Source organism: Malania oleifera, chromosome 7, assembly GCF_029873635.1.
Source record: "Malania oleifera isolate guangnan ecotype guangnan chromosome 7, ASM2987363v1, whole genome shotgun sequence".
In the NCBI taxonomy this organism is placed as follows: Eukaryota; Viridiplantae; Streptophyta; class Magnoliopsida; order Santalales; family Ximeniaceae; genus Malania; species Malania oleifera.
The window spans coordinates 16,819,835-16,834,464 of record NC_080423.1 but is presented as its reverse complement, the minus strand read 5'-3'; positions in this window follow the sequence as shown (position 1 = coordinate 16,834,464).

Genomic DNA, 14,630 nt, shown 5'->3' with positions numbered 1-14,630 from the left:
GGTAATATTATAACACAAAGTACTACTAAGCAAATCCATATACATATACTTACTAGTGTCTCACCAGCACTATCTTCCAACCCAACTACCAATCCTGTCTGGAGCTTTCTAAGCTCGTTTCTTTGGATTTATTGAAATGTTAAAATATTAAAGAAACACTTCCCAAATATGTACGTGCTCAATACGTTTTCCTGGGTTCGAAACCCAACATGTCTATAAACGTAATTCCATCATGTCTATAATGAGGAACCAACCTAAATGGACATTCATATAGCATCGTCATGTAATCACCCCACATGATCGGGTTATGTAGCCCGAAGGCAGGACTTAGTCATGGTTGGCTTACCATACTAAATCAAAACATGCCTTGTCTATAGTACAATTGGCCCACCACAACTTGGTCCAGACCCAAGAGCAATCAACATCTCTCCACAAATCCAATTGACTTCCAATACCCACACTCTTACCAAACAGTGTGGTTGCACTGACTCATTTCCTAGCAAATGTATCGTGCTCTAAAATACATCACTAGTCCATTAGGGTTCTCATTTCTACAATTTCCATAGTAATCTCAATATTAAAAATATCTTGTCTGTATATATATCACATTTCTCAGTATCAAAAATATCATGTCCGCATACATCACATTTCTACTAAGACAGTATATGATATTCTATCATTTCATAGTATCTGACAGTATAAATTACATCTCATCATGAAATATTTTCATATGTTAAATATACAGTAACAAAACCAATACTCATGTCACACAAATTTTAAATAATATTTCATAAATTAGTAATTGCTTAGATAAATATATAATATTCCAAATGTAGATACCCGAGGAATTATAATAATTATATAATAAAAGAAAAGAAAGAAAAAGGAAAATTTCAAGAGGGACTCAGCAGGGTCTCATCGACAAATGCAGAGTGCTCGTCGACGAGAAGCCTTCTTGGGCTCGTCGACGTGGACTCATGTCTTGTCGACGAGAACTTACTAAGAAAGCTAATTTCAGGGCCCGAAACTCGTTGACGAGAGTTAGATGTTCATTGATAAACCCCCTTATTGGACTCGTTGATAAGAAGACGTGGCTCATCGACGAGGCCACATGGACAAACATTCTATATAAGGCCAAAAATCACATTTTTTGCGAAGATTTCATGCAGGCTCCCCCTCTTTCTCTCTCTCTAAAATTCGTTCCCCTCTCCTTCTCTCTACTATTCCAGCTTCGTTCTTCGTCGGTTCGACGATTGGAAGCCACCACGCTGCTCTTGGGAAGATTCTTTTTAAGTTTACTAAAGTAGATTATTGGTTAGACCAACTTAGGTACCATCCCAAAATCAGGGTAAGTTGATTAATTGGGTATTTTCAATATTACCAGGCTTATTTGAGTTTAGATTCTGTGTTATGTACGAATATACTAGTGTTTTGTGGAGTAAAACTAGGGTATTATGTTTTCAGGATTAGGGTATTTTTAGGACCCTGTAGATACAGGTTGAGGATCCCAACGGGTATATTTCCAGGAGCTCAGGTAAATTATAGTTTAGAAATACTGGATATGTGGAGTTGGGGAAAATATGAATGTGATAATTGTTATGGTAAATTCAGTTGTGTGACTGGGGCTTATATGAGTGTTATTTCAGGTGTTGAAAATTATAAACGTTGAATGCGTGAAATTATGAGTAGTATTTAGAGTCAGATAGTCAGGTAAAGGGAATACATATTATGCCAGCATTATTAGACATTTTACCAGTATAATATAGTATTTGATCAGAGCATGAAAATTATACAGTTTTACAGAACATATTTATAGAGTTTTATTGAATTGTGTGGCATGAAAAATACTGAAATATTATAGAATATGTTATACAATTTTACAAAAGCATGATTATATAGCCTAAAGAGTTATGGAACATAACTTATACAGTTTTATATACAGAGCTATGACTATATAGAATGATATAGAAATACAATTTATATGATATACAATATTTTATATAATCATGCTTATACAGTAGATTATAGAATTATGATTACGTAGTATATTTCATAACAAGATTGTACAGTGTTTTTACAAAGTTGATTATACAGTGTTTTATAACCATGATTATATAGAAATATATAGAACAATGATTATACGAAAATATATAGAACCATGATTATACAAAATTTTATAGAATCATAATATACAGAATATAGAATCATAATATACAGAAATACAGTTTATACAGAGCATAGAGCCATGACATACAAAATACAGAATTACAGCTATAGAATATTCAGATATACAGATATTACAGCGTCATGGCTATACAGTTTATATAGGATCATGGTTATTACAGAAATACAGAATCATGGTAAAATAGCTAGACTTATATAGAAATATTATTATATAGTATGCGACCCCAATGGAATAGAGCAGTTTATAGAGCACGGTACCATTGCGATACAGTATAGGCAGTGCAACCATACATCTCAAACAGAGTATAGTACAGTCAATTGTGCGCTCAAGTAGAGTTGTGAGCTCCCTAGCATTCGGACCAAGTGGAGCGGGCCTTTCGTGCTATAGGCATCTAGATATGCATATAGTTAGGCTAGCACTAAAGGGCCAACCAGTGTTTAGCCTCGTCTACAAGCCGCACAACCCAGTCATGACATATAACCATCCAGGGGGAAGTTTACAGATATATAGTTATGTATAGTACACATAGAAATCAAAGATTACGTATTATAGATAGAAGTACTTTTGAATAGATAATTCAGAAGTTTTCATATTCTATATGATATAAGCATGTGTTATTATACATATGTTTTTCTTGATGTATATCGTATACTGTATTAATTAAATAATATGTTGTCAATTAACTCATATGCCACATATTGGTAATAACATGTTTCTCCTCACTATGAGGTGTCTCACCCCAACATTATTAAACATTTCAGGTAATCCAGATAGGCGAGTAGGGTCGGCTCAGAGGTAAAGGTAGTGTAGAGTCAACATAGTTTTTGGGGTGAGTTTTGGGTTGGTCTATGGAGCCCATAGTATTTTTGGAACTTTTTGGGATATGTTATGTATATGTGTGTATGTGTATAGTTAGGTATATAGTACTTTAGTATTGTATTTTGGAATATGTTGGATATGTATGTACTTCTGTTGCCTAGGTGTAATATGAAATGTATAGGATATCACGGTCCCACTTTGGGCCGTGATGATGTTAGCTATGCTCATGCAAGGTATCAAAAATTATATAATAATATAGAAGGAAAAAAATGGATGAAAATTTTAGGTCGTTACAATTTGGTATTAGAGTCTATGTTGCTAGGTTCCATAGACTATAGAGTACAGCGGAAAACAATACCAGAGTATAGGAATAGATTAGGAAGTTAGTAAATCAATGTTGGGGAATGAAGATAAGTATTTAGGGTTTTGTTTAGTGATTCGGAAGCAGAATTTCCGTTGTGGTTTCTATATTTTTCCTAGAATGACGATTTCAGAAAAACCATAATAAAATATGGATGGGTTGTGTTTCTCAATTGTTGGACTGAACCTTAAATTGAGAGTAAGAACGATAGATTAATTGGTGATATGAGATTTCAAATAGATGAATATATTAGTTATGTTATACAGATAGGGTCCTCAGATTATGTTTATTTTCCTTTTTTGGATGGACCCTGGAGGGAGTAGCACTTATGCCAGTGGGGATGATGGGGCAGGCCCCTTTAGTGTAGGTGGTGGGGATTTAGACGCAGTCTTACATAGTGTGGTTCAGCAAGTTATGACTGAGATTGCACGTAGATCCAGAGAGCAAGGAGGACCATCGACAGAGTGAGGCTGTACTATTGAAAAGTTCACGAAGATGAATCCTCTAGCCTTTTCAAGAGGAGCCAATCCTGCAGTGGTTGAGAACTGGATGTAGGAGATTGAGAAAATACTAGTGGTTCTCCATTGCACCGATGAGCAAAAATTTCTTTATGTTACCTATAAACTAACAGGTGAGGTCGAGAGGTGGTGGACGACTACGAGGTTACTGGAGGAACAAAAATAGGTACCAGTAGCTATGACCTGGTGTCGATTTAAAGAAATCTTCTTTGATCGCTATTTTCCTACCATCGTCGGGGAGGCAAAGGTAGCAGAATTTCTGGGATTGACTCAGGGAAATCTTACAGTCTAGCAGTACGTGGCGAAGTTTATTAAGTTATCACGCTTCGCCCCTTATATTGTTTCAGATGAGGTGAAAAAGGCTAGGATGTTTGAGAGGGGTTTGAGACGGGATATTTATAAGCAAGTGATGGTTTTAAAGCTGCAAGAATTCTCTAAGTTAGTTGATAGGGCCATTATGGCAGAGGAGAGTAAGCAGAAAGATACGAAGCACCGGGCCAGAGGGATGTGAGGACCTCGAGTTAGAGAAAGAGACCTGCATCTTTGAGATTTCAGACAAGTTCTAGACGAGGCCATTGGAGGGGAGATAGATTTGGTAGAGTTCAGAGAGAGGAGAGAGGAGATCATGGGTATAGGGGTGAGCAGGCATACCCTATTTGCCCAATTTGTGGTAGGAGGCATACAAGAGCATGCCGGTTGGGGAGTAATGTTTGCTACAGTTGTGGAAGACCTAGACACATAGCAAAAGAGTGTCAGTGGATACTGAATGGAGCACCAGCCCCTAGACAGATCCAGAGACATAATCAGGCATCTAGGGGTGGCGGCCAGTAAAGGAATGTAGCCCCGGTGAGGGTTTATGCTTTGACGCCGGGAGACGCCGAGACCGTCGCAGACGTCGTGACAGGTACTTTTACCATTTTATCATATAAAGTTATTATTTTGTTTGACACAGGTGCCACCCATTCATTTGTATCATCAAGTTACGCTAAATTATCTGGGATTGAAGCACAACTATTAGATGTAGAGTTGTCTGTTGCCACACTGACTGGATCTGTAGTGAGATATAGAAAGTTATTTAGGAATTTTCCAATGGCCATTCAAGGGAAAGTACTACCAGCTAATCTTGTAGTACCAGACTTACAGGGATTTGACGTGATATTGGGTATGGACTGATTGGCAACTAATCGTGCCAACATTAACTGGCATCATAAGGAAGTGATCTTCAGACCCCTGGGTGAGCAGGAATTCAGATTCGTGGGATCGCGTGCGTACCCCACCGAAGTTAGTGTCGGCTTTACAGGTGAGAAGGCTACTTCAAGGTGGTTGTCAGGGATTCATAGCTTATGTAAAGGAGAGGTTAGAAGGAGAATTAAAGCTTATTGATATTTCAATGGTTAGGGAATTTTCAAATGTTTTTTCGGAGGAGTTACCTGGCTTACCACCTAATTGAGAGATAGAATTTGCAATTGATTTATTTCCAGGGATGACACCAATATCTAAAGTGTCTTATAGAATGGTTCCAGCAGAATTAAAAAAGTTAAAAGATTAGTTGAAGGAGTTGTTAGAAAAAAGGTTTTATCAGGATTAGCTTGTTGCCTTGGGAAGCATCAGTTTTATTTGTAAAGAAGAAAGATGGGACCCTGAGGATGTGCATTGATTACAGAGAAATAAAACAAGTGACGATAAAGAATAAATATCCTCTTCCCAGAATTGATGATCTATTTGATTAGCTCCAGGGGACTCAAGTCTACTCCAAGATTGATCTTCGATTAGGTTATCACCAAGTGAAAGTTAAAGCGGAGGACGTTTAGAAGACAGCTTTCAGGACCCAATATGGGCACTACAAGTTTCTCGTTATGTCGTTTAATCCAATGAATGCACTTGTAGTGTTTATGGACCTGATGAATCGGGTGTTCCATTAGTATCTGGACTAGTTCATTGTGATTTTTATTGATGATATACTAGTCTATTCGAAAAGTTTTAAGGAGCATGGACATCATCTGAGGCTGGTGTTACGAGTATTGAGGGAATGAAAGTTGTACGCGAAATTCAATAAATGTAAATTCTGGCTGAGGTAGGTTGTTTTTCTAGGGCATATGATATCTAGGAATGATATAACTATTGACCCAGGCAAGATAGAGGCAATGGTCGATTGAGCGAGGCCGAGAAATGTTCAAGAAATAAGGAGTTTTTAGGGCTGGCAGGGTATTACCAGTGTTTTGTGGATGGATTTTCTAGACTGTCAGGTCCGTTGACATGGCTCATGAGAAAGAATGCAAGATTTGAATGTTTTGATGAATATAAGCAGAGCTTTCAGGAGTTGAAACAGAGGCTGGTTACTGCCCCGGTATTGGCTATTCCATCAGGAAAGGATGGATTTGTTATTACAGTGATGCGTCCCAAAAGGGGCTTGGGTGCGTGTTGATGCAGCATGTGAGAGTTATTGCTTATGCATCCAGGCAACTTAAAGAATACGAGAAGAACTATCATATACATGATTTAGAGCTAGCTGCAGTGGTGTATGCTCTCAAGATTTGGAGACACTATCTTTATGGAGGAAAATGTGAAATTTTCACAGACCACAAAAGTTTGAAATATTTCTTTACTCAGAAAGAAATGAATATGAGGTAAAGAAGATGGCTGGAACTCATTAAAGATTATGACTGCACTATTAGCTACCACATAGGGAAAGCAAATGTGGTAACTGATGCACTGAGCCGAAAGTTAGTGGGAGCAATATTGTCAGCAGTGGAGATTCAACGCCCTATCCAGATGGATTTGGAGAGGTTAGGCATGGAGCTGATAAAGGGTGATCACCAGGCATTCATTGCCAACTTGGTGGTACAGCTTACTTTGCAAGAAAAAATTAAAGCCTCCTAGAGAAGTGATCCAGAATTAGCAAAACTAATGGATAAAGTACAAGATGGACAGGAGGAAGAGTTTAGTATTTCAGATGACGGAGCTTTGAGGTTCCATGCCAGACTATATGTTCCTGCAGACACCGAGATCAGGAGGACGATCTTAGAGGAGACTCATAGATCTCTTTACACTGTGCATCCGGGTAGCACGAAAATGTATTGGGATATACGAGAATCCTTCTGGTGGAGCGGCATAAAGAGGGAAATTTCTGAATTCGTGAAACAGTGCTTGACATGCCAACAAATAAAGGTTGAGGACCAAAGACCGGTAGGGCAAATGCAACCACTCTACATCCCTGAGTGGAAATGGGATCATGTTTCCACGAACTTCGTGACGGGGCTATCGTCAGTGCGGCAGGGACAAAATGATATATGGGTGGTCATAGATCGGCTGACGAAGATTAGTCATTTTATCCCTATCAAAGTCAACTATTCTATGAACAGACTGACAGAATTATACATTTTGGAGATAGTGCACTTTCATGGTGTGCTAGTAGCTATAGTCTCAAGCTGAGACCCCTAATTTTTTTCACGATTTTGGAGGAGCTTTTAGGAGGCTATAAGGTCACAGTTAGCATTTAGCACAGCTTTTCATCCTCAGACAGATGGGTAGACAGAGAGGACGATCCAGATACTTGAGGATATGCTGCGAGCGTGCGTGCTGGATTTCGAGGGTAGTTGGACTTAGTATTTGCCGCTGGTCGAGTTTGTGTACAATAATAGTTATTAGACTAGCATTGGGATGGCACCATACGAGGGATTATATGGTAGGAGGTGTCGTTCTCCCTTATAATGGGATGAAGTGGGAGAAAGGCGAGTATTGAAACCAGAGTTGGTGCAGCAGGCATACGAAAAAGTCTGGCTTATTAAAGACAAAATCAGTGTAGCGTAGAGTCGGCAAAAAAGTTACACAAATACTCACCACTAGGAATTGGAGTTTGATGTGGGAGTTCGGGTATTTTTTAAAGTAGCTCCATTGAGAGGAATTATGAAATTTGGGAAGAAGGGTAAGCTAAGCTCTAGGTATGTTGGTCCATTTGAGATACTTGAGAGAGTGGAGTCAATAGCCTACAAGCAAGCTCTACCACCAACTCTATCTAGAATTCATGACGTATTTCATGTTTCCATGTTGAGAAAATACGTTCCAAACCCTTCCCCCGTGATAAGTTATGCGGAGATAGAGCTTAAAGATTCACTATCATATGAGGAAGCCCCAGTACAGATTCTAGACAGGAAGGAACAGGAATTGCGCACCAAGAAAATTCAGTTAGTAAAAGTGCCATGGAGGAATCATGCCATAGAGGAAGTTTCATGATAGCTTGAGGAGGAAATCAGACAGAAATATCCACACCTATTTAGTAGGATACAGTAATAGTCAATATTGTTCAGATAATGACAATTTTATTTTATTCAGTATAGAATGATAAATGTATAGTTGTATTTTAGATTATAGGATAGATAGTATTTTGGTTTTGGGAGAATTTTTCTTTTATGGGTATAATTGTAATCTCCCAAGATTGCTTATGTAACCATGGTATTCCTCCGCCATAAGTGAGGGTAATTAAAAAAATAAGTAGCCTATCTTCCTCAATGGATGGTGTTTAATACGGATAGTAAATTTCAAGGACAAAATTTTATAAGGAGGGGAGAATGTAGATACTTGAAGAATTATGGTAATTAAATAATAAAATAAAAGAGAGAAAAAGGAAATTTTCAAAAGAGACTCAGCAACGTCTCGTCGACGAACGCAGAGCGCTCGTCGATGAGAAGCATTCTTAGGCTTATCGATGTGGACTCATGTCTCATCAATGAGAACTTACCAAGAGGATTGATTTTAGGGCTTGAAACTCATCGATGAGAGTTAGGTGCTCGTCGACGAACCCCCTTCTTGGACTCGTCGATGAGAAGATGTGGCTCGTCGACGAGGCCACGTGGATAAGCATTTTATATAAGGCCAAAAATCACATTTTCTGCAAAGATTTCATGCAGGCTCCCTCTCTCTCTCTCTCTCTCTCTAAAATTTGTTCCCCTTTCCTTCTCTCTACGATTCCGGCTTTGTTCTTCGCTAGTTCGACGATCAAAAGCCGCCACGGTACTCTTGGGAAGATTCTCTTCAAGTCTGTTAGAGTAGATTGTTGGTTAGGCCAACTTGGGTACCATCCCAAAATCAAGGTAAGTTGATTAATTGGGTATTTTCAGTATTACCAGGCTTATTTGAGTTTAAATTCTATGTTGTGTGAGAATATACTGGTATTTTGTAAAGTAAAACTAGGGTATTATGTTTTTAGGATTGGGGTATTTTTAGGACCCTACAGATATGGGTTGAGGACCCCAACGGGTATATTTCCAGGAGCTCGGGTAAATTATAGTTTAGAAATGTTAGATATGTGGAGTTGGGGAAAACTATAAACGCCATATGTGTGAAATTATAAGTAGTATTTAAAGTCAGATAGTCAAGTAAGAGGAATACATGTTATGCTAGCATTATTAGACATTTTACCAGTATAATATAGTATTTGATCAGAGCATGAAAATTATACAGTTTTATAGAACATATTTATAGAGTTTTATTGAATTGTGTGGCATGAGAAATACTGGAATATTATAGAATATATTATACAGTTTTAAAAAAGTATGATTATATAGCCTAAAGAGTTATGGAGCATAACTTATACAGTTTTATATACAGAGCTATGGCTATACAGAATGATACAGAAATATAGTTTATATGATATACAGTATTTTACAAAATCATGCTTATACAGTAGATTACAGAATTATGATTATGTAGTATATTTCATAACAAGATTGTACAGTGTTTTTACAAAGTTAATTATACAGTATTTTAAAACCATGATTATGTAAAAATATATAGAACCATGATTATACAGAAATATGTAGAACCATGATTATACAGAATTTTATAGAACCATGATATACAGAATATAGAACCATGATATACAAAAATACAATTTATACAGAGCATAGAGCCATGACATACAGAATATAGAATTACAACTATAGCATATTCAGATATATAGATATTACACCGTCATGGCTATACAGTTTATATAGGATCATGGTTATTACAGAAATATAGAATCATGGTAAAACAACTAGACTTATATAGAAATATTACTATACGGTATCAAACCCTGATGGAATACATCAGTTTACAGAGTACAATACCATTGCGATACAGTATAGATAGTGCAACCATACATCTCAAATAGAGTATGGTACAGCCGATTGTGCCCTCAGGTAGAGTTGTGAGCTCCCTGGCGTCCGGACCAGGTGGAGCGAGCCTTTCGTGCTATAGGCATCTAGATATGCATATAGTTAGGCTAGCACTAGAGAGCCAACCAATGTTTAGCCCCGCCTACGGGCCGCACAACCCAATCATAAGGGGGTAAGTCATGACATATAGCCATCTAGGGGGAAGTTTACAGATATATAGTTATGTATAGTGCACACCGAAAGCAAAGATTACGTATTATAGATAGAAATACTTTTGAATAGATAACTCAAAAATTTTCATATTCTATATGATATAAGCATGTGTTATTGTACAAATGTTTTTCTTGATGTATATCATATACAATATTAATTAAATAATATGTTGCCAATTAACTTATATGCCACACATTGGTAATAACATGTTTCTCCTTATTGAGAGGTGTCTTGCCCCAACATTATTAAACATTTCAGGTAATCTAGATAGGGGAGCGGGGCTGGCTCAGAGGTAGAAGTGGTGTAGAGTCGACATAGTTTTTGGGGTGAGTTTTGGGTTGGTATATGGAGCCCACGGTGTTTTTGGGATTTTTTGGGAAATGTTATGTATATGTGTGTACGTGCATAGCTAGGTATATAATGTTCTAGTATTGTATTTTGGAATATGTTGGATATGTATGAACTTCTACTGCCTAGGTGTAATATGAAATGTACAGGATACCACGGTCCCACTTCGGGTCGTGATGATGTTAGTTATGCTCATACAAGGTATTAGAAATTATATAATAATATAGAAGGAAAAAAGATGGATGAAAATTTCAGGTCGTTACACCAAAACAAATATTTTCAAATACCGAATACGTTATGTAACGACTCAAAGAAAAATGGTATTTAAATAATAAAAGAAAGGGAAATGGAAATCGGAAACAAAAGGATAAACCTCGAGGAATTTTTTCAACTCCTCGTCGACGAATACAGGGGACTCATCGATGAGGGTATAACAGAAGCTCGTCGACGAATTTTCTATTGACCTCGTCGACGAGGTGACGTGGCTCATCGACGAAGGCCACAGTTTAAATAGGCCTAAAATTCATTTTTGGCCGAAATTTCCTGCGCAAAACTTTTCTCTCTCTCACCCTTCGGTTCCTCCTCCTTCTCTCTTCAATTTCGGGCTGAATTTCTACGGTTCGAGGATCTAAAGCAACCACAATGCTCCTAAAAAAGTTCTCTGCAAGTCTGCTAGAGCAAATCGTCGGTGGGGCTAAGTTGGAAACCATCTCAAATCCAGGGTAAGGCTTTCTACTCAGTATTTGGTTAATTGACAGTTATAGGAAGTGTTATACGCATAGAAATACTGAACTTTAATTCTGGGGAATATTGTTTTTAGGGTGTTGAGTAGGGAACCCTGCGGGTGCGGGACAGATTTTCTTAGGAGCTTTTTAGGAATCAAGTAAGGGGATAAACTAAGCTAGTTCTTTTTAAGAAAATGTATGTATATATAGAATTTGATTTCAAGAAAGTAAATATGTTCATATATATGATTTATATTTAAGAAAAAACAATTGAAAATGATGGTATGTTGAATATATGAAAAACCTGTTAGTGTGGCATGAGTAGAAATTATTATGAAATACTGTTTTCTAGGAATGTCTTATTGATACAGATTTTTATAATGGAAAACCGGCGTACAGGCCGAGATTTTTATATGTTTTGCTGGAGTACGGGCCATGCTATGTGAATGATTTGCTAGCGTACGGGCTAAGCTATGGATTTATTTTGCCGGCATACAGGCTGAGCTATGGTAAAATGTGTAATATCGGCATACAGACCGATGATTTTCATGATATACATATATATGCAAAATGACATGATTGATTTGATAATTAATGATATGAGATATCCATGTATCACAGTTTCAGTATATGTTATATGATATTAGAACTTGGTTGGTTTGGTCTAGGCTAGCACTTGCACGGTACTGTTGCTATGTGTCTATGGTCATCATGATCATGATATTTGTGTTAACGCCGTTGTACGGAGTGGTGTGAGATTGGATTGTCGATGTGATTTTTAAGAAGTGTGTGAGCGCCCCTAGTGTACAGACCAAGTCAGACAGATCCATCAGACTTATAGACTGTACTTTTGACTTGGCAGTGGTCGGCCAACCATTGTTAGGTCTTGCCTTCAGGCCACACAACTCAGTCATGTGGGGGTAATATATAACAATAGCCAGCTAACCTACTAGGAATGTTTTTGTATTATTATTATTATTATATAAGATGAAATATGTTTATGAAAATGCAGTATGTTCTACCATGTTTTTGATGATATATATATGTTTTCCAAGATTTGACATAATAGTTACTGAATATGTTCTGTATGGTAAATGTATAACACGACATACTCATGTTGCCACACACTGGTATTAGTTTATTTCCCTTACTGAGAGGTATCTCACCCCAAAATTTGATAAATATTTCAGGAACCCCTGATAGGAGAGCGGGTAAAGCCCCGCTGGTCTAGTACGGTAGATCTACCCTTCCAGAAGGGTAAGTATTTTGATAGGGTCAGTTGTATTTTGTGGAAATGACCCTAAGATATCCTTTTGGGTTGAGTGTTGTGTATATATATACAGTGATTGTAGTAACTCTGGTATTGTGATGTATAGTATAATGAGATGTATATGATTGTATGTTTCCTACTGCTTAGGCTTCTGCTATATGTTCTGATATATCCCTGGTACCCACGGGTCCAGGTGGGCTATGGTCTGTCGAGATTTGTGATATTGATTTTATTAAGTTTTTTTTAAAAAAAGTGAAAATTAAGCAAGTCGTCACACGTTAGCAAATCCTTCACAACATTATCATTTTTTCATTCTTTAAATTAATCAACTGATTCCCAAAATTCCTGACATAATTTATTCCACTTACTTGATCACTGAAAATATACCCGCGAGGAACCTAACACAATGCCTGCGACATTCGCAAAAAACCCTGTATTCATAAACCATAGTTTAATCAATTCAACCCCATAACAATAACCATATTCCCATTTCCTAGGCCCACACACTCCTAATAATTTATTAAACTTTAAAAATAATTAATTGATATAATTTCATTATCCTTACCCTAACCTTGGAGTGGTTCCTAGGAAGCCCAAACTTAAAATCCGCTCTAGTTAAATTGATGAGGATCGGCCCTAGAACCCCATGTTGGTGTTTGTTTTTCAATCCAGCCTATTGACAGAGAAAAATTGAAGAGAGTGAGTGAGGTGGTCAGAGGAGAGAGAGAGAGAGAGAGGGAGGGAGAGTTGAGAGAGAGAGAGAGAGAGAGAGAGAGAGAGAGAGAGAGAGAGAGAGAGAGAGAGAGAGAGATGCTATGCAATAGGGGGGTCTCCTCTGCTTCAGGAAAAAAAATTTCCTTCCTGAAGGATCTGTGTCTATATATATATGTAAGAAGCCAACCTGAGAAAATGTGGATTAAATAAATAAGAAAAGGGGAAGGAATTTGAAAAGGTGAAAACAACAGGGCTCATCGATCAGGCTCCTTCTCTCGTCAACTAAGTCTCTTCTGTGGCTCATCGATGAGATTCAAAGGATCATCAACGAGAGGATACCAAGAGATTGCTGGAATTTTGGAATCTCGGGCTCATTGACAAGGCCAACTCCATCATCGACGAACGCCCTTCTTCTACTCATCAACAAGCACTCCACTTTGTTGATGAGGCTGGCCGGGTCAAAGGTCTATAAGTTGAATTTTCATTTACTTAATGGTTAATAAAACTCAAATCCTCTCTCTCTTTCTTTCTCTCTCTCTCTCTCTCTCTAGAATTCGAAGGAGACTCTCTCTCTCTAAGATCTCGGGTTGTCTGTAACCCAAACCAACTATCCGACGTTACTATGTGGATCAGGGGGAGAATCTCTACGATTATAGTGGATTAAATCTTTGTTTTGAGGATTTTTAGGTTTTATCCCAAAATCAAGGTAAGGGCCTAAATCCATTTTTGGTTCTGTAGATTTGTGGTAAATAGGATTGTATTGAAGTTGTGTTCTTCGACTTTTAGGATTTGGGGATCCCATGTTGCTATTTTGGACCATTTATGTTCGTGTTTCGATTTTCAGGAAAAGGTAAGGGGATTTTGTTTATATTAGTTATTTTTGAAATATGAATCCGTAAAACTATGGTTTACGATGATACGGATGTTTTGGTTACTTATTTGGGAAATTCCATTAGGTGAAATTACGAGATTTCCGGGTTTACGATTTTGTTAAAAATTGGGGTTTCAGGTGTCATCTCAGTTTCTGTTGGAAAACCATTTATTTGAATAAAACTAACGTATGGAGATTATCGTACCTTTGTTTTGTGTTAAACTGTATTCTGAATCAGTTGTCGTTTATGATTGTTGATTTACCCAAATGAGTGTGGCTTGAGATGGTCTATTGAAATGATTTGGGTTGTGATTGTTTGATATGAATCGTAGGAGCTGGAGTTCTAAACTATTTTCAGGTACTGAGAAATGAAGCGGGCTGAATTAATGTCGGGCTTGTACTATGCTGGGTTAATACCGAAGGCTAAGAAACGAAGCGGGCCGGATTAATG